General features: G+C 35.0%; 1 protein-coding gene across 1 annotated transcript in view; it reads right to left on the bottom strand.

Moving 5' to 3' along the window:
- The window catches only part of LOC150109732 (eukaryotic translation initiation factor 4B-like), a 221,831-nt gene that overhangs the window by 97,600 nt on the left and 102,361 nt on the right, over positions 1 to 21,870 (bottom strand). The window lies entirely within an intron of this gene.

Here is a 21,870-nt window from a genome sequence, read left to right as displayed (position 1 = left end):
AGCAGACTATGTAGCATTAAAAACAACAGAAGCAGTGTGCACAGAGTATAGCAAAAATTAGAGATGTCTGGCAAAATGCTTTGTAGTAAGCATTTTGCCAGATATCACATATCATCAGTCTAAAGCTGATGATATGTGATATCTTAAGCATCCAGCCTTTGACTAATATATCAAGTGACTTCTGGTATTGCATCAAGTTAACTAAACCATCAATTATCTGACCAGCAAAATGATTTCCCAATGTAATCAGATAATGAAGAGATTATAATATTTACCACATGAAGTACCATCATTTTTATGGTATTAGGAAAGAAATTGACATCATCCAGGAATGTGTTAGTAGAGCTAATCTCAGGTGGTATGGTAACTTAAAACAGAATGGGAGAGGAAAATTATGAAAACAAGTGTTCTCTGCCAGGTTGGCAGGAAAGAGACCCAGAGGAAGACCAAAATGTAGGTGGATTCATACAGTAAAAAGCGCCTTAGAAGAAAGAAATAAAAGATCTGATAATGTTGGAGCCTTGACAGGTGACAGATTGATTTGGAGGAAAACTGTAGATAGGAAATTAATGGTAGATGTTTTTCATGTAGTACTATCATATCCTGTACATCATTACTAACTTCCTATCTACCATTTTCCTCCAAATCAGTCTGCTACCTGTCAAGACTCCAACATTATCAGATCTTATATTTCTATCTTCTAGGGCACTTCTTACTGTATCAATCCACCTATATCTTGGTCTTCCTCTGGGTCTTTTTCCTGCCAACCTGGCAAAGAACACTTGTTTTTTTAATCTTTCCTCTCCCATTCTGTTTAAGTGACCATACTACTTGAGATTAGCTCTGCTAACACATTCCTGGATGCTGACATGTCAAGTTCTTTCCTAATATCCTAATTTTTATATGATATTGCCAATGATGCCATCGGTTCATGCCCCTAATCTTTCTAAGGACTCTCATATCTGTGGTCTCTAGTGTTTTACTTCTGATCCAGCTCTCGGATCCATAAGTTAAAATAGGTTTGAACACTGTCTTGTATACAGCTAATTTAGTGTTTTGACTAATTTCTCTCTTATTCCATATAAATTTATTCAATTGACTTCTTACCATACCAACTTTATTGATTCTGTTGTCTATTTCCATATTTAATTTACTATCTTCACTAAAAATCGTGCCTATGAAGTATTATTCAATAAGAAAATGGTTCACAGTACAGGCAATACAACAACTGCTTGTTTTGTATATCCCGATTGCTGAAGACTAGTTCTTTCTCCTTTGGACCCATGAAACATATCTAACTTCACCAAATAAAGAATCATATACAGAAAAAATTACTATTACATTGAGAAATAAATAATATAACACTTTTAAATAGAATAAAAATCAAGTAGCTTGAAAGATAAACTGTTGTACTTGAAAAAAGAGGCAGTCCTAGAAAGAAGGAATCATATCAGAAGTTCCTCTCAAGAATGTCAGCATGCATCTTTAAGAATATAGAGAATACTTTTTTTTTTTTTTTATAAAATATAAGAAAGTTGTGTGTAAAGGTAAACAAAAACATGGGAAGATTTTAAAAAGAATATAGACAATATTATGAAGATGGCAAAATATTCTGAAGATTACTTCTGATTACAAATATACTGAAAAATACTTACATAAGGTTGAGGGGAAAACAGTATCATAAAAGTAATAATAAAGATGATAGTGATGACACAGATAATAAAGTGCCATACAAATTGAAGATAAGGATAATGAAGGGGATACAAATCTTTTGATGTTTATCTCCCAGTAAGCGAAACTCTAAGAACTAGGACTAAGATCTACGAGTTTCATACCGTCGGCAAATCCAAGTGTAAGTAACCACTTGGTAGTACAACACCAAGGCAACTCGTATCAAAGGTGGAGCAAGCTCCCTCACTATCCTTGATATTTTCTCATAATGTAAAAACACAGCACTTAGGGGATGTAATACTGTAATTACATTATGAGGAGAGGTCACTATCCAGACTGGTTTCAACCTTTTTTGAGGTCTCATCAGCAAGTAGGTAGACCTGGAAGATAACAAGGTTTAAGTGAAAAGAACTTATATTATTAATAAGGTTGCCAGAAAAATAGCCTTTTGGCTTTTATTCTATTTTATAATATACAGGCATACCTTTATGACATTCGTATAGTGAAGGTATATAAGTTCTTTTCACTTAAACCTTGTTATCTTCCAGGTCTACCTACTTACTGATGAGACCTCAAAAAAGGTTGAAACCAGTCTGGGTAGTAACCTCTCCTCATAATGTAATTACAGTATTACATCCCCTAGGGGCTGTGTTTTTACATTTATGAGAAAATATCAAGGATAGTGAGGGAGCTTGCTCCACCTTTGATATGAGTTGCCTTGGTGTTGTACTACCAAGTGTTTCTTACTTGGATTTCCAATAGTTTTTCGGTATGAAACTCATAGATCTTAGTCCTAGTTCTTAGAGTTCTGCTTACTGGCAGATAAACATCAAAGGATTTGTATCCCCTTCATTATTATTAAGGTTGCCAGAAAAATAGCCTTTTGGCTTTTATTCTATATTATGAAGATAAGGATATTCTGAATGCCCAGAAGAATTACTTTGAAAAATTTAAATGAGATAAACAGTGACAGAAGAATGATAAAAATATTCAACATAAATGAAATCAGGACTGCATTTCCTTTGAATATTTATTTCACTCTTCTGATAGTTATTTCTATCTCGGACATCAATATTTAAGGTTAAAATAACTATCCGAAATCAGAAACATGGAAAGCAACTAAAGTAGATGATACACAACAAGCAATTTAAGTTGCAACAGTAGCAGGATCCCAGTGAAGTGAAAAGTGGGCAATAATTTTGTTACATTAGACTGGTTCAAAGACCATCATCATCAAATTCCTGATATATATCCTCAAGAGGTGTACGAGATATGATAGTACTACAGTAAAAATTTACATCATTACGTACTTCCTATGTACAATTTTCCTCAAAATAAGTCTGTTATATGTCGACTCCAATATTATCTCTCATCTTCGTTATACCCTCTTTTACCTTGCAGTGTTGAAGGCTTATAAATCATCGGACCTCAAACCGTTCACAGGATAAGGTGGTCAGCCCTATGCCCTGTAATGTTGAGGTCTCAAGGCTGGTTTGCCTGCTTTGCGGGATGAAAAACCTCAGGATAAACCGGAGGGGAAAACCTTACTGTCCACGCCCAAGACCGGCTAACTTGGCTATGGCTGAGGAAGATCCTTCAGCTCCTTACATCACCGACAGGAATCAAACCTAGGACACTCCTTCCCCAGGCATATAGTTAGGAAGCGCACAGCCACCAAGCTAACCGAGCGGACTAAATTAATATAAAGAAAAGTTGCAATTCAGTAAGAAGATACATTTACATGAATATAAATGGAAAGAGGCTTTAGAAAAAAAGTTAATTATTACAGGGATTTGGGATATTTTTGTTAGGAAATTAAGCTCATGAATGATATATCTCATCTTCTTTATACCCTCTTTTACCTTGTTGTAAAAGAGGGTATAAAGAAGACGAGGTGCTTAAGGGTCAAAGCTGTATAACTGAGAGGAGACCTTCACGTAGCCTTTAAAGGAATGCAGAGAACCAACCAGGGCTTCTGACCTAATGTCCAATCCTCACCTTCTCATGGTGCACCGTTATCTACCTACCTCGATACTGAACAAACAAGGATGGGCTGGCAATTTGAGATTTAGGCGACCAAACTGTATTCTTATTGGCTTAATCAAAATATAAAATGATGGTAGTTGGAAGTTTTTCCACTTGGTTATACTATAAATTAAAGATACCAAGAAATTCTATTCGTGGTTCAATCCTTTGTAAGCAAACAAGTTTGTGCCTGAACCACCCCCAGGACTGGGGCAAATCGTATATAGAGGCCCACAACCCCGCATCACTTGCCTCAGCATCCCACAACGCAAAATACACATCCCTATAGGCATGCACAATGATATGCATTATGAGAAGGAACCTTGGTATCAGCTCTGGGTCTGGCTCCCACTGAGGAGATCTTAATAAAGGTCAAAACTGGTCTGGATAGTGGCCCTTCCAATAATGCATAGCACTACACACACCCAAAAGGACATGTGACCCACCTTACGGGACACTAAGGCAAGCGATGTGAAGTCAAAAGCCTCCATATGAGTCGCCCCAGTCCCGAAAACAGTTCAGGCGCAAACTTGTCCGCTATACACTTGGATAAAGGATTAAACCAAGTATGTAACTTCTTGGTATCTTTCATTTATAAAATGATGGTACTACATGACAGAATTCATGCCAGTTGAGACGCCGCAGGGTTAAACAAGCCCCCCTCCCCATTGTTTTTGCCAGGGAACCAAGGCAAACAGCAAAAAGTCAGCTACTGGAACAAGTCCTGAAAAACACCACAACTCAACATCACCAGAGTTCAAGATCTGTACTATCAACATAAGAAGCCTGAATGGCAAGGAAATGAAGCTAGCCGAGGAACTGGATAAATACCAGATCGACATAACAGGGGTGACTGAAACAAAAATGACAAAATCTGGCGAGATTTTTCTGAGCATCATCATCATCAAATTCCTGCGATGTACCATCAAGGGGTGTACAGGATATGACAGAACTACATGAAAAAATTACATCTTTACTAACTTCCTATCTACAATTTTCCTCCAAATTAGTCTGTTATTTGTCAATACTCCAACATTATCAGATCTTATATTTCTATCGATATTTCTACAAATCTGAAAATAAACCCCAACTCAACATCACCACAGTTAAAGATCAGTACTATCAATGTAAGAAGCCTGAATGGCAAAGAAATGGAGCTAGCTGAGGAATTAGATAAGTACCAGATCGACATAATTGGGGTGACTGAAACAAAAAAGACCAAAACTGGTGAGATCTTTGTGAGCAATAAATACAAAATGTTATATTCAGGCAATGACAATCAAGGAAAAGAAGGAGTAGCCATAGTATTCAACACAAAATACGAGGCTAATCTTCTTGAATGGCAGTCAGTCTCAAGTAGAGTAATGTGGGCAAATATGAGAATGGGGAACTGGACAATGAGACTTATTTGTGCCTATGGTCCCACAGAAGGTTCTACTAAGGTAGAAGTGGAGGAATTTTTTGAGGCTTTAGAAAAAGCAACTGACACAATGAAAAATGAAAAGTTTGTCCTTGTTGGGGATCTAAATAGCAGAGTAGGAAATGATTGTGAGACATACAAAAATATTTTGGGAAAATTTGGAGAAAAGAGCAAAGCTAATAATAATGACAAATATCTGTTGGATTTCTGCTCAGGACATGGACTGGTTATTACTAACACCATGTTCAAACATAAAAATGTGCACAAATTTACATGGAGAGAAGAGGCTAGGAATAAGAAAAGTCTCATTGACTATGTTATTGTTGATAGTGATGTTTTCTCCCTGGTGCAGGACACCAGAGTGTACAGAGAATTTGAAATTGGAAGTGATCACTATTTAGTCTTGAGCAGGATAAAATTGAATTTCATATTGAAAAGAATAACATGTAAGAAAGTTTTAAAGCGAATAAAAGTTGAGCAGCTCTCAGATGTGAACTGTAGGCTAAAATACACAAAGATTATTGAAGAAAAAATGAAAGAGTTTGAGAACAGGAATCAAACCTTGGAGATTCAGTGGCAAACCCTGAAGAAAACATTGATTGATTCTGCCAGAGAGGCATGTGGTGAGGTTATCTGTAAGGATAAAAAAATCAGAACTCCCTGGTGGACACAGGAAGTTAAAGAGGCAGTGAAGGAAAAGAAGAAAGCATACCAAAAGTTCCTGCCAAATAAGTCAGCTTGTGCTCTTAGAGAATATAGAGACAAATGCAAGAATGCTAAACACTGTGTAAAACTAGCTAAACAAAAGTCATGGGAGGACTTTGGCAAGAATATAGAAAATAAATATCAAGAAGGTGGCAAAATATTCTGGAGGTTGTTGAAGAAGCTTAAGAATGGAGGAAAGAGTGCTGTAAAAGGAATTAGAGATGATAAAGGTGACATGAAAACGGTAGAAAAAGATATCCTTGAAGTATGGAGTAATTACTTTGAAAAACTGCTAAATGAAACAAGCAGTGATGACAGCACAGTGGTAAAAAACACTGACCAGGCGTGCAGTCGGGAATACATATCCATACTTGAAGTAGAAAAAGCCACCAAAGGCTTGAAATGTGGAAAGCAGCAGGAGTAGATGATATTCGACCAGAAATGCTGAAGTATGGTGGTATAAGAGTCTTACAGTGGCTGCACTTCATAGTTCACAAAGCCTGGACAGAGGGACGAATTCCCGATGATTGGAGTAGAGCTCTCATAGTACCCATATATAAAAAGGGAAATAAAACTGCATGTGAGAATTACAGAGGTATTTCCCTACTGAGTGTTCCTGGCAAGATCTATGCAAGTATACTTGAGAAACGGTTGAGAAGAATTGTGGAAGAAAAGCTTGGTGAAGAACAAGCTGGATTCAGGCCAAATAGAGGCTGTCAGGATCAGATCTTCACTTTACGACAAATAGTCGAGAAAGCATGGGAATATAACAAAGATCTGTATTAAGTTTTGTTGATCTGGAAAAGGCATATGACAAGGTGCCAAGAGAGAAGCTATTCAATACGCTTCAGTTATATGGTGTCAATGGGGCATTATATCAAGCAATACATAGTCTTTATTTGAGTTGTAAGTCAGCAGTTAGAATTGAAGGAAGTACAGGAAGATGGTTTAATGTTAAATCTGGTGTGAGACAACGATGTACATTATCCCCTCTGTTATTCATTATCTATATGGATCACATTATGAAAGAAAGTGGTATTAAACATGATATCAAAATTGGAGATGTTAATGTCAGCTCTTTGCTTTATGCAGATGATGTTATACTTCTAAATAAATCTGCTACAAGTCTGCAAGATTCTCTGACTAAATTGAATAGCTGTTGTAATAGATATGGTATGAAGGTCAGCAATAAAAAGACAAAGACAATGAAAATAGGCAGAATCATTGAAAATATCAACTGTGTTGTGAATGGAGAACCTGTGGAACAAGTAAAACATTTCAGCTATTTAGGCAAGATTTTTACTGAAGATGGTAAATTAAATATAGAAATAGACAACAGAATCAGCAAAGCTGGTATGGTGGGAAGTCAATTGAATAAATTCATATCGAATAAGAGAGAAATTAGTCGGAACATTAAATTAGCTGTATACAAGACAGTGTTCAAACCAGTTTTAACTTATGGATCTGAGAGCTGGGTCAGAAGTAAAACACTTGACCAAAGACTAGAGACCACAGATATGAGAGTCCTGAGAAAGATTATAGGCGTGAACAGATGGCATCAATGGCAATATCATATTCAAAACAAGGATATTAGGAAAGAACTTGACATTGTCAGCATCCAGGAATGCGTTAGGAGAGCTAATGTCAGGTGGTATGGTCACTTAAACAGAATGGGCGAGGAAAGATTAGCAAAACAAGTTTTCTCTGCCAGGTTGGCAGCAAAACGACCCAGAGGAAGATCAAGATATAGGTGGATACGGTACAAAATGCTTTAGACGATAGAAATATAAGATCTGATAATGTTGGAGTCTTGACAAGTAACAGACTGATTTGGAGGAAAATTGTAGATAGGAAATTAATAATGATGTAATTTTTTTCATGTAGTACTATCATATCCTGTACACCCCTTGAGGTTACATGGCAGGAATTTGATGATGATGATGATATTTCTATCGTCTAAGGCACTTTGTACCGTATCAATCCACCTATATCTTGGTCTTCCTCTGGGTCGTTTTCCTGCCAACCTGGCAGAGAACACTTGTTTTGCTAATCTTTCCTCTCCCATTCTATTTACCACCTGAGATTAGCTATTATGATATTTACCATACCACCTGAGATTAGCTATGCTAACGCATTCCTGGATGCTCACAACGTCAAGTTCTTTCCTAATATCCTCATTTTTAATATGATATTGCCATTGATGCCATCTGTTCACGCCTCTAATCTTTCTCAGGACTCTCATATCTGCGGTCATTAGTCTTTGGTCAAGTATTTTACTTCTGACCCAGCTCTCAGATCCATAAGTTAAAACTGGTCTGAACACAGTCTTGTATACAGCTAATTTAGTGTTCCGACTAATTTCTTTCTTATTCCATATGAATTTATTCAATTGACTTCCCACCATACCAGCTTTGCTGATTCTGTTGTCTATTTCTATATTTAATTTACCATCTTCAGTAAAAATCGTGCCTAAGTAGCTGAAATGTTTTACTTGTTCCACAGGTTCTCCATTCACAACACAGTTGACATTTTCAATGATTCTGCCTATTTTCATTGTCTTTGTCTTTTTATTGCTGACCGTCATACCATATCTATTACAACAGCTATTCAATTTAGTCAGAGAATCTTGCAGACTTGTAGCAGAAAGCAAAGTGCTGACATTAACATCTCCAATTTTGATATCAGGTTTAATACCACATTCCTTCATAATGTGATCCATATAGATAATGAATAACAGAGGGGATAACGTAAATCCTTGTCTCACACCAGATTTAACATTAAACCATCTTCCTGTACTTCCTTCAATTCTAACTGCTGACTTACAACTCAAATAAAGACTAAGTATTGCTTGATATAATGCCCCATTGACACCGTATGACTGCAGCATATTGAATAGCTTCTCTCTTGGCACCTTGTCATATGCCTTTTCCAAATCGACGAAACTTAAATACAGATCTTTGTTGTATTCCCATGCTTTCTCGACTATTTGTCATAAAGTGAAGATCTGATCCTGACAGCCTCTATTTGGCCTGAATCCAGCTTGTTCTTCACCAAGCATTTCTTCCACAATTCTTCTCAACCATTTCTCAAGTATACTTGCATAGATCTTGCCAGGAACACTCAGTAGGGAAATACCTCTGTAATTCTCACATTCAGTTTTATTTCCCTTTTTATATATGGGTACTATGAGAGTCCTACTCCAATCATTGGGAATTCGTCCCTCTGTCCAGTCATTCTGAACTATACAGTGCAGTCACTGTAAGACTTATTCCACCATATCTCAGCATTTCCGAATATCATCTACTCCTGCTGCACATTTCAAGCCTTTGATGGCTTTTTGTACTTCAAGTATGGATATGTATTCCTGACTGCATGCCTGGTCAGTGTTTTTTATCACTGTGCTGTCATCACTGCTTGATTCATTTAGTAACTTTTCAAAGTAATTACTCCATACTTCAAGGATATCTTTTCCTCCCGTTTTCATGTCACCTTTATCATCTCTAACTCCTTTTTCAGCACTCTTTTCTCCATTCCTAAGCTTCTTCAACAACCTCCAGAATATTTTGCCACCTTCTTGATATTTATTTTCTATGTTCTTACCAAAGTCCTCCCATGACTTTTGTTTAGCTAGTTTTACACACTGTTTAGCTTTCTTACATTTGTCTCTGTATTCTGTAAGAGTAAAAGCTGACCTATTTGCCAGGAACTTTTGATATGCTTTCTTCTTTTCCTTCACTGCCTCTAACTTCCTGTGTCCACCAGGGAGTTCTGATTTTTTTATCCTTGCATACAACCTCACCACATGCCTCTCTGGCAGAATCAATCAATGTTTTCTTCAGAGTTTGCCACTGAATCTCCAAGGTTTGATTCCTGTTCGAAACTCTTTCATTTTCTTTTCAATAACCTTTCTGTATTTTAGTCTACAGTTCACATCTGAGAGCTGCTCAACTTTTATTCGCTTTAAAACTTTCTTACATGTCATTCTTTTCAATATGAAATTCAATTTTATCCTGCTCAAGACTAAATAGTGATCACTTCCAGTTTCAAATCCTCTGTACACTCTGGTGTCCTGCACCAGGGAGAAAACAGCAAGAAATACAAAATGTTATATTCAGGCAATGACAATCGGGAAAAAGAAAGTGCAGCTATAGTACTGAATGCAAAATACGAGGCTAATCTTGAATGGCATGCAATATCAAGTAGAGTGATGTGGGCAAATATCAGAATGGAGAACTAGACAATGAGACGTATGGTCCCACAGAAGGTTCTACAGGGTGTCCCAAAATTCACGCAAGAAGTAATTTTGATAGAAAACACAGGTTTTTAATTAAAAATTGTAATTTCTTATTGATTCATAAAGTATACAGTATAGGGTTATGCATGGAATAGCATATCGGGTAAATGGCCTCCACGGCTTTGCTTTCACATACGCACTCTTTTGTCGAAATTTTCCATGACCGTTTTGCATAAACGTGGCTGAATTTCATTGATACAGCACTCAATTTCCTCCTTGAAGGTGTGAGTGGTTGTGGGCTTGTTGGCATAAACCTTAGACTTCAAAAAACCCCAAAGAAAAAGTCCAACGCCGTTAAGTCACATGATCTGGGCGGGCAATTCTGATCAAAACGGGAAATTACACGATCAGGAAATGACTCATGCAGTAATTGAATTGTTTCTCAGGCTGTATGGCATGTGGCACCGTCTTGTTGAAACTACATATCATCCATATCCATATCTTACAATTTAGGCACAAAAAACTGGATTATCATGTCGCGATAGCGAGCACCATTAACTGTTATTGCCTTACCAGCTGCATTTTCGAAAAAGAATGGACCGATGATGCCTCCAGCCCAAAATCCGCACCAAACAGTGACACACTGTGGATGCATTTGTTTCTCAACAATCACTCGTGAATTTTCTGAACCTCAAATGCGACAATTTTGTCGATTAACGAAGCCATCAAGATGGAAATGAGCCTCATCGCTGAAGTTGATTTTGTTCAAAAACCTTCATTATTTTTAAAATATTGCTCAACAATGAAAATGCGTTGTTCTTTTGTGTAGCGCTCCATTTTTAATAACCCTAAACTGTCAGCTGTCACGCTGTCTTTTTTTCTCGTTGGCAACACTTTATCGCACAAATGGTGCTAAATTTAAATCTTGCGTGAATTTTGGGACACCCTATAGTAAGGTAGAAGTTGAGGAATTTTTCTTTGAAGCTTTAGAGAAAGCAATTGACACGATAAAAAAATGAAAAGTTGGTCCTTGTTGGGGATCTAAATAACAATGTAGGAAATGAATGTCAGACATACAAAAATATTTTGGGAAAATTTGGAGAAAAGAGCAAAGCTAATAAAAATGGTAAATATCTGTTGGATTTCTGCTCAGGTCATGGACTGGTTATTACTAAAACCATATTCCAACATAAAAATGTGCACAAATTCACATGGAGAGAAGAGGCAAGAAATAAGAAGTCTCATTGACTATGTTATTGTTGATAGGGATATTTTCTCACTGCACGCCACTAGAGTGTACAGAGAATTTGAAATTGGAAGTGATCAACATTTATTCTTGATAAAACTGAATTTCATATCGAAAAGGAGAACATGTAAGAAAGTTTTAAAGTGAATAAAAGTAGAGCAGCTCTCAGATGTGAACTGTAGACTAAAATATGCAAATATCATTCAAGAAAAATGAAAAAGTTTGATAACAAGAATCAAACTTTGGAGATTCAGTGGCAAATCCTGAAGAAAACATTGATTGATTCAGCCAGAGGTATTTGGTGAGGTCTGCAAGGATAGATTGGAAGTTAAAGAGGCTGTGAAGGAAAAGAAGAAAGCATAACAAAATTTCCTGGCAAATAAGTCAGTTTCTGCTCTTAGAGAATACAGAAACAAAAGTCACAGGAAGACTTTGGTAAGAATATAGAAAATAAATATCAAGATTGTTGAAAAAGCTCAGAAATGTAGGAAAGAGTGCTGTGAAAGGAATTATAGATGATTAAGGTGACATGAAAGCTGGTGAAAAAGATATTCTTGATATATGGAGTAATTATTTCGAAAAATTGCTAAACAAAGCAATCAGTGACAAAACAGTAGTAAAAAATACTCAACAGGCATGCAACCAGAAATACATATCCACACATGATGTAGAAAAAAGCCATCAAAAGCCTGAAATCTGTAAAAGCAGATATTCGACCAGAAATGTCAAGCATGGAGGTATGAAAGTCTTACAGTGGCTGCACTTGATAGTTCAGTAGGCTTGGACAGAGGGACGAATTCCAGATGATTGGAGTAGACCTGTCATTAGTACCCATATATAAAAAGGGAAATAAAACTGAATGTGAGAATTACAGAGGTATTTCCCTACTGAATGTTCCTGGTAAGATTTATACAAGTATACTTGGGAAATAGTTGAGAATGATTGTGGAAGGAAAGCTTGGTGAAGAAATTCAGGCCAAATAGAGGCTATCGGGGTCAGATTTTCACTTTATGACAAATAGTTGAGAAACCATGAGAATATAACAAAGATCTGTATTTAAGTTTTGTAGATCTGGAAAAGGCATATGACAAGGTGCCAAGAGAAAAGCTATTCAAAACGCTACAGTTGTATGGTATCAATGGAGCATTATATTAAGCAATATTTAGTCTTTATTTGAGTTGTAAGTTAGCAGTTAGAATTGAAGGAAGTACAGGAAGATGCTTTGATGTTAAATCTCATGTCACACAAGGATGTACATTATCCCCTCTGTTAATCATTATCTATATGGATCACATGAAGAAAAGTGGTATTAAACCTGATATCAAAATTAGAGTTGTTAATCTTAGCTCTTTAGTTTTTAGTCTTAGCTCTTTTAGTTGTTAATCTTAGCTTTATGCGGATGATGTTATACTTCTAAATAAATCCACTACAAGTTTGCAAGATTGCCTGACTAAATTGAATAACTGTTGTAATAGATTTGGTATGAAGGTCAGCAATAACAAGACAAAGAAAATAGGCAGAAGCATTGAAAATATCAACTGCATTGTGAATGGAGAACCTAAAAAATAAGTCAAACATTTCAGCTACTTAGGCATGATTTTTAGTGAAAATGGTAAATTAAATGTGGAAATAGACAAAAGAATCGATAAAACTGGTATGGTAGGAAGTCAACCAAATAAATTTATATGGAATAAGAGAGAAATTAGTCAAAACATGAATTAGCTGTATACAAGACAGTGTTCAAACCAATTTTAACTTATGGATCTGAGAGCTGGTTTAGAAATAAAACATTTGACCAAAGACTATAGACCACAGATGCGAGAGTCCTGAGAAAGATTAGTCATGAAGAGATGGCATCAGTGGCAATATCATATTAAAAACGAGGATATTAGGAAAGAACTTAACATTGTTAGCAGTGCTAATCTCAAGTGGTATGGTCACCTAAACAGAATGGAAAAGGAAAGATTAGCAAACAAGAGTTCACTGCTGGGGTCCCATCCCAGTTGTGTAAGCAATATTCAATAGATTGGCGGTTTGCTAAAGGATTTAATTGCTGTTCAGAAGTAAAGTAATTCCTTGAGCAAAAGATTCCTAATTTTTTAGGTCCTGAGGATGTAATGGTTGTAATGTGTTTATGCCAGGAGAGTCTCGATGTAAAGGTAATCGCAAGGAGAGAAAATCTTATTTTGCTTTGGGGAAATAAGCAGAAGAAATGTAAATTATACATGACAAGGAATTATATTCTTGTATTTCATCCTTTACCCAGTTTGAGCAAAGAAACATTTGCAAGTATCCTCACAACAAAATTACTTTTTTGGATGCAGTTGTCTCCACATCAAACTGCTGCATTATTTCATAATACAGTGCTTCCCAACTTTTTCATGTCATGGAAAAACTGGTGGATTTGAAGGTGTCTACAGGGCTTGTTGAAAAAAATTCAACAGTTTCTTTATATTATATAATTATGATAATAAAAATATTAGGGAAGTTATTAAATATGAAAATTGTATAAACTTCTAAATAAAATCTTTTGATTTTTTAATGAAAAACTTGAGCTTGCTTCCATTAGCATAACATTTTTATATCAGGTTTTATGCTTGAAATGGCTATGCACAATCCCTGATTACGACTTTTTAAATTATTCAAATTCTCGATGGTCAACTATCAACAAAAAACATAAGCAGGTGGAAAAAATGTGGAAGAACATTTATTATTTTTCTCTTATTGAAAAAAACTCCTTTGTCACCAATAAATACCAGAATTCGGATAATTCAATCTCTTTAAATTCTACTTCAAAGGGTGTGATCATTCTTTAAATCTAAAAGCTCTTCATTTATTGACAAATGTAATGTTGAAATTTTTTGTGATATTGCAAATGGATTTCAAGTACAATTAAAACTATATCAGGTATTTCAAAATGATGAAACTTTTCCTCAAGTATAAACAGATGCTACTCTACTAGTCTTAATAATTTTTCTTCTAATAATTCTAGTCCCGACAAAATCTTGTGAAAAATAAGAGCATATTAAACTGAAGAAAAAAAAAATAAATATTTTACATACACACATGCAAAACAAAGAAAATAAATTGTGAGTAAAGTAAAAATCAAACTAACTGGGATGTTGGGGGGGGGGGCATGCTGGAGCCACTACATGTGGTAGTACATGCCAAAATAATTACTGAATTCATGAAGTTTACAGGAACCGGTTGAGAGGCACCATTATAATGCACAACATACTTCTTTTTGCATGCGTATACTGCAATGCATAATGGAAAGAAGGATCATTACTGAGGTCTCATCAGTAGAAGCTAGACCAGGGGAGATACTAAATCTTAATTAAAAGAAGCTTCGACTTGTAAGAGAAAAAGTTATGATACCAGTTATGAGTTTCCTGTCAGGCTAATACTGGATCCCTATTCCAGTATTAGCCATTAGTAATCCGATAGGAGTCATTGGATTAGTAAATAATCCAATGACTCCTATAGGATTATTTACTAACAAAGGCTTTTCATCTGCCAAGAAAAATGTGTCCAGAGAAAACCAAGTGAATTAAAATGACTGTATAATGATAGCTGCAAAAATTGGTTGATTAGTTATAATATTATGAATTTATCTAAAAGGAGATTTAAGTCAAGGTTATGATTTAGTTCAAGGCTTATTTACAACAGACATCAAAGTGTTTGAAAGCAACAGTAAAATAATGTATATATCCAGGATCATAAGGATAAATCAGGTAAGAGTTAAATGAATGAATAACATCCACCTTCCAAATCAAGATAATCTGAATTTGAGTCAAAATTCTGAAAAGGCTATTTTATCGTTTAGATGTAGTGAATGATCAACATTCACTTAATTGATTTATTTATGCTAACTTATCAATTATAAATTTATTCCATTAATGTACACTGATTGTTTCAAACTAAACATTTAGAAAGTCGGCTTAATAAGCAGATATCAACTTTAAAATTTTGCTAAATCCTGATTAACTTATTGCAGTATTCCTTAAAAATTAAAAGAAAACTTGTCTGTAAAAAAAAAAGAGTACAATGTGTGCTAAACATATCCTTTTTTTGTAAAATGCTACTGGCACTCTATAATTTAAAATAAAATACAATGATTTTAGTAAAGCCCGTTATATTCCATATTATGCAAATACCATTGTCTTTTTAATTAAAAAAATGGTATTAAAAGTACACTTGGATTGTTTTTTTTTCTTTTGACTATACTATGTATAAATACATACAAACACAAGAAAAAAATATAAAATACATGGACACTAATATATATTATCTAGCACATTTTACAGATCTGTAAAATGTGCCAAGTGATTTCTAATTTACATATCTCAGTTTTGCAAATTTATAATAGAAAAAAGGAAAATAATTGCTTATGAAAACTAAGAGCCCTGTCAATACATAATGAATTTACAACAGGAGCCATACTTATATTTCTAATATGCAAATTGAAATGGGGGGGGGGAGACAATGCAAAGTTGTGTCTTGGATGCTTGCTTAATTAAGTAGGACTGGAAGCTATTTTGATAACTAGTGAAACTTACACAATAATCACTAATTATTTTTAAAATTGCATCAAAAATACTTTAAATATTTGTAAGAAAAGAAAAAAATAAATGCACGTGTTTATATAATATTCACTCTCTTGCAGTGTTTTTCAAATACATTTAACAGAGCATCTTTACCAAATTACTTGGTTAATATCTTGTTTTATTCATTACCGATCTTCATATTTTACTTGATAGATTATAACATACTGTTCCTTATTGTCAAAATATTCATTACAATAATAAATCTTGGTCTTATTCTGCACTTAATTTTTCAGAACTAAAACATACATTGCATTGGCTTGCCAGTTTATTCAGATCCACAGTAGTGGGTACTAGAAACACATACAGAGCTATATGACTATCAAAGCAATAGCAAATAAAACTTAATTATTTCAAGCCGACCAAGTGCAGAAGACATATACAATAAAATTTTCTTTGTAATTTCAAGTTGAACCAAGATAAATTCAAGCCAAAGACTAGAGAATAGAATAGATGTAGGATAATTCTACCAGTTGACCTAAGTCATTGTAATCCCATTTCAATTTGAGTCTATGGCTATGTGTAAAATAGTTTTTCAAATTCCACTGCACTTAAAGCAGATATTACCAAGAAAATGAATTTGTAATTCACAAGATACATATACATGAAGCATAAGAAAAGGACCATGTATCCATAAATTTCACTTATAGCGGCCACTGCAATAGCACACTGGATATTCAATGAGGGAAGCCATAAGGGAACTAAAAACAATGCCATCCTTAGAAGTACTGAATGGTGAGGAAAAAACAGCTATGATGAAATACACCAACTGATGGAAACACCACCAGGGACCTCAATGTACATTCTCATCAATTAATTTGGAAAATAAATCTTGAATAGGATAATCTGAGTGTTGTTTTTGCACTCTATTGATAATTTCCAATATTTTAATGATGATTTCACATACAGCAGAGGTCTAATAAACTGGCAGGTCAATGTATATCATTGCAATATCATACTCATTTTCTTACAAAGACCTGCACATATATACAAAGACAGTGAAATGAACCACTGTACACCGTTCCTGAATTAATCATAACTGCAGAGACATAGGATATTGAGGGAAAGTTCAATATTAAATATTCTAATCTATATACAAGGATTATCTACAAAATAGTGGCCAATAAGAATTACATAAGCCATTTCATTCTTTGTAGACATTGTGATTTTGTTTCATGGTAAAAAGTTAGTACTTTATTTTAGTTTAAAATTTTGTCAGGTTCACAATTACCTTACATCGCAGTTTTCAAAAGTTAGGTAGTTCATATTCATTAATTCACATGAAAAAGCAAAACAGCATCACAAGCACTGTCATGGTTATGGAACAATATTATTATTACGACACCTCCAGGGAGTCCAAAGACTCATCAAGAGAGGGCACCTACTCCACAACTCTCTGTCTCCACCACTCAAATCCACCAACAATAATGAACTGCAACTACCATCACCATCTACACCAATGCAACAATAGAACATGAAAAATCATAACAAGTGAATCAAGATTTTTCAGAAAAGTTCTGTATGCTTATATGAGGAACAATCAAATCAACTTGATAATTAGCTGGCCTGGTTGGTCCAGTGATTAACCACCTTACCGGCCATTATGGATCAAAAACGCATCCGCATATGCTTCGTATCCATCATATATTTCAATGTAATATCAATAGTATTACAATTTTAATATGCACTTCGCATCCATGATAACTTTGTTATATCTGTAATCCTACCGGCTGCGCCATTGTTATATCTGAAATTCGTCGGCTGTGTTATTGTTATATCCTTACTTTCATATAATGTTATTTCGTAAGTCGTAAGTTCAATCTTATTATACATTAATTTACTGTCTCTAGAATCTATCCTTTTGCTTACTCAAAACTGTGTACAATCAAAGTCCTACTGGCTACTCTATTGTTATGTTGCTATTTCTCTATATCTTATTCTACCTCTATAATAAGTCTCCTTCTAATCTATTGTCGTGCTCCTAAAATACTAATTCAGATTTATTTCCTCTTCGGATATTGGCAAAATTTATATTTCGCTGCGCCAGCCAATATCCTATAACAGAAGAGACTCTTGTTCAGGGAAATAATTCAAAACTTAAAAGGATACACACAATTTATCTCACGCTAGCGCTGTGCAGATTCAGTTAGCAGTTGTAGACCGAATCTCACTTAAGCAATTATATCTAAATTCCTTCCTGCCAAAAAGGTTCAATTTCATAAGTGGTGGTTTGAATTCGTAATCAGGCATAACTCAGGTATAAGGTACAAAGCATATTTATTGGAAAAACAAAAAACATTTTACAGTTATTTAAGTTTAAATACACAATGGATCAAAATTCACTCTAAGTTAAGGGTTATACTAAATCATAATGAATCAGAGCAAATTAAATCCTTCAATTATGAAGGGATAAGATTAGCTTTAAGCAAAGTGCTACTACTATATAATTCCCTTCACAAGTTACTCACAGAATACTTATTCATCAATACTCTATCAATGATTACCTTAATTCTAAATTTTATCTAAGCAAGTCTAGCCATTCACAAATCACTGCCTATTTAACAACTCTTTAAATATTTAACATTTAAATATTTAAATTAAATATTTAAATATTTAGCCTATTTAACAACAAGGGCTTAATCAATTCAGTCAAATTCTCACTAAAAGTTCTCTACTAGTGTCCTTTAGTTACAACACACACAAATTTCCTTTTCTTCTAAACAAATTTTAACATAGAACGAAAACTCTTACATTACCGGATCCTTTCAGATTTCATGCCGCCATCTCATGTAGGTCTGGATTATCATGCTGCTTATTCTTCGGCTGTCTTTGAGGCTGGCGATGTACTACGCTTTTTCCTCTAATCGTTTCCGACTGCTGCATGCTGTCTACCGCTCCACAGGAAACTTTCTCCGATGAGACATTCTGCTGAGGCTCAATTCCACATAGGCCATCATGTCGCGATCAGCTCCGCTTGAAAATCTTCAAGCATTCTCAAGAAAAGAACCTGCCGTCCGTCATTCCCATAGTCAACTCGCCGCTCTCTCACGAATCCTCCGACAAACTCCCCCTAAAACTCGGATCTGGCACTCGAAGATCAAAAGGTCAAAAAGTCCCGTAAAATGGCGTGCATCGTCCTTTATTCGCCATATTCGGGCGCCCTCTATTCAATGCAGTTTTCACCCACAAACCCCATCGTTCATGCCCCTTGGGTGATCCTACACTCTCGCTAACCTGCCCGGTTATATTATTCTAGGTAGGCGCTCTGACGTCATATTTCCGCGTAGGTATAGCCTCCATCGCTACGCTTGACTCGTACTGATTATACGCAATTATTCTGGATTACTATTATAAAGATTACTAGACAGCTTACTTGGGAATTACAAATAACCCAACAATAACTCTCACTATATGGCACACATGGACTACAATTATTACAGAACATAAAACAACACTTCATAATTATTAGCTGATGTGCAGATATCTCCTTAATAAGCAGTAGTTTGTCATGTTAAATCCTGAATAAAGAATTTACTTGTAAAGCTCAGTATTCAGGATCTAACAACTTGAACGTCTATAGAAGTCTTGGCCGGTAGTGTGGTTAATATATCTGCTCTCCAACCAACAGGCTAAAGATTCAAATCTAGCCACGGGTGTTCTGCGATGGCTTTCAGTCGGGAGATTTCATTTCCTAATATGACACAGTTTTCCTGCTTATTGGAGACCTGAAATGGCTCAAAAATTCTGTTTGATCTCTAGAACAGAGTTTCTAGGCCATGTAAAAAATAAATACAAAAAAAAAATATACATAAAGAATAATTAAAATCCTTAGTCCACCCAAAGCATAAAAATCTACCCACCAAGGGTACATTCCAGAAAGGATAACAAATGCAGACAGGTAATCAATGTGACATTTACTTCATGATACAGTTTTTGCAACCCCCCCTTTAGTAATTTCATGAATGCTATTTAAACCCTGAAAACTGCATAAAGTGAGTAACACTTCATCTAAATAGCTCACCCAAGCTTTACAACTTTTTGTGGGTGGAAGTCACATTAAAAATAAATAAATAAAATTTGAAAATAAAAACTTTTTACCAGGATCTATTATATCCATACAAAGTAAGATGACTTTTGTTAGTTCTTTTTGCACATTTTGCTAAGATCTCCTCTTCATATATTTACAAAAAATTATTCTCAAGTGATATATAAAATTTATACTTTTCAAATGATCAGTAATTATTTGGACTTTCCATCCCATGTCTCGGTTTGGATTATGTACTATATTAGCACACGCACATACATATCGGTTAATTCGTTTTTTTGCTTCTTTGTTTTTTTCTGCTACTGCATGAGCTTTCATTAGAGCAGATGCATTGATCTTATCAACACATTTGTGCTTTATTTTACACCAACTTTTATCAGGTCTTATATTTCTGTCTTATAAGACACTTTTTACTGTATCAATCAACCTATATCTTGGACTTCCTCTAGGTCTTTTTCCTGCAAACCAGACAGAACACCTGTTTTGCTAATCTTTCCTCAGCCATTTTGCTTAAGTGCTGAGATTAGCTCTGCTGACAATAAAGTTCTTTCCGATATCCTTGTTTTTAATATGATATTGCCATCTGTTCATGCCACTGATCTTTCTCACGACTCTCATATCTGTGGTCTCTAGTCTTTGGTCAAGTGTTTTACTTCTGATCCAACTCTCAGATTCATAAGTTAAAATTGGTGTTTGAACAATGTCTTGTATATATAGAGCTAATTTAGTGTTTTGGCTAATTTCTCTCTTATTCCATATAAATTTATTCAGTTGACTTACTACTATACCAGCTTTGATGCTTCTGTTGCCTATTTTCATATTTAACTTACCATCTTCACTAAATAATGTGCATAAGTAGCTGAAATGTTTTACTTGTTCTCCATTCACAATGCAGTTAATATTTTCAATGTGTCTACCTATTTTCATAGTCTTTGTTTTTATTTAATGCTGACCTTCATACCATATCTATTAGGACAGTTATTCAATTTAGTCAGGGAATCTTGAAGACTTGTACCAGATTTATTTTGAAGTATAACATCATCTGCATAAAGCAAAGAACTGACATTAACATCTCCAATTTTGATATCAGGTTTAATAACACTTTCTTTCATAATGTGATCCATATAGATAATGAATAAAAGGGGATAATGTACATCCTTGTCTGACACCAGATTTAACATTAAACATCTTCCTGTACTTCCTTCAATTCTAACTGCTGACTTCAACTCAAATAAAGACTAAGTATTGCTTGATATAATGCCCCATTAGCACCATATAACTGTAGCGTTTCAAATAGATTCTCTCTCTTGGCAACTTGTCATATGCCTTTTCCAGATCTACAACACTTAAATAGAGAACTTTGTTATATTCCCATGATTTCTTAACTATTTGTCGTAACGTGAAGATCTGATCCTGACAGACTCCATTTGGCCTGAATCCAGCTTGTTTTTCATCAAGCTTCTCTTCCACAATCTCTCTCAACTGTTTCTCAAGTATACCTGCATATATCTTACCAGGAACACTCAGTAAGGAAATGCCTCTGTAATTCTCACATTCAGTTTTATTTACTTTTTATATATCGGTACTATGAGAGCTCTACTCAAATCATCTGTAATTCATCCCTCTGTCCAGGCTTTCTGAACTATGCAGTGCAGCCACTGAACAACTTTTATACCTCCATAATTGAACATTTCTAGTCGAATATCATCTACTCCTGAGCCTTTCCACATTTCAGGCTTTTAATGGCTTTTTCTACTTCAAGTATGGATATGTATTCCTGACTGCATGCCTGGTCAGTGTTTTTTACCACTGTGCTGACATCACTGCTTGTTTCATTTAGTAGATATAATTCAAGGATATCTTTTTCTGTTGTTTTTATGTCACTTTTATCATCTCTAATTCCTTTTACAGCACTCTTTC

The sequence above is a fragment of the Typopeltis vanoorti genome, chromosome 2, assembly GCF_054136105.1.
Source record: "Typopeltis vanoorti isolate ZY-2024b chromosome 2, IOZ_Tvanoo_1.0, whole genome shotgun sequence".
Classification (NCBI taxonomy): Eukaryota; Metazoa; Arthropoda; class Arachnida; order Uropygi; family Thelyphonidae; genus Typopeltis; species Typopeltis vanoorti.
Note: the sequence above shows the minus strand (reverse complement) of the source record. Positions and strands in the feature narration are given on the sequence as shown.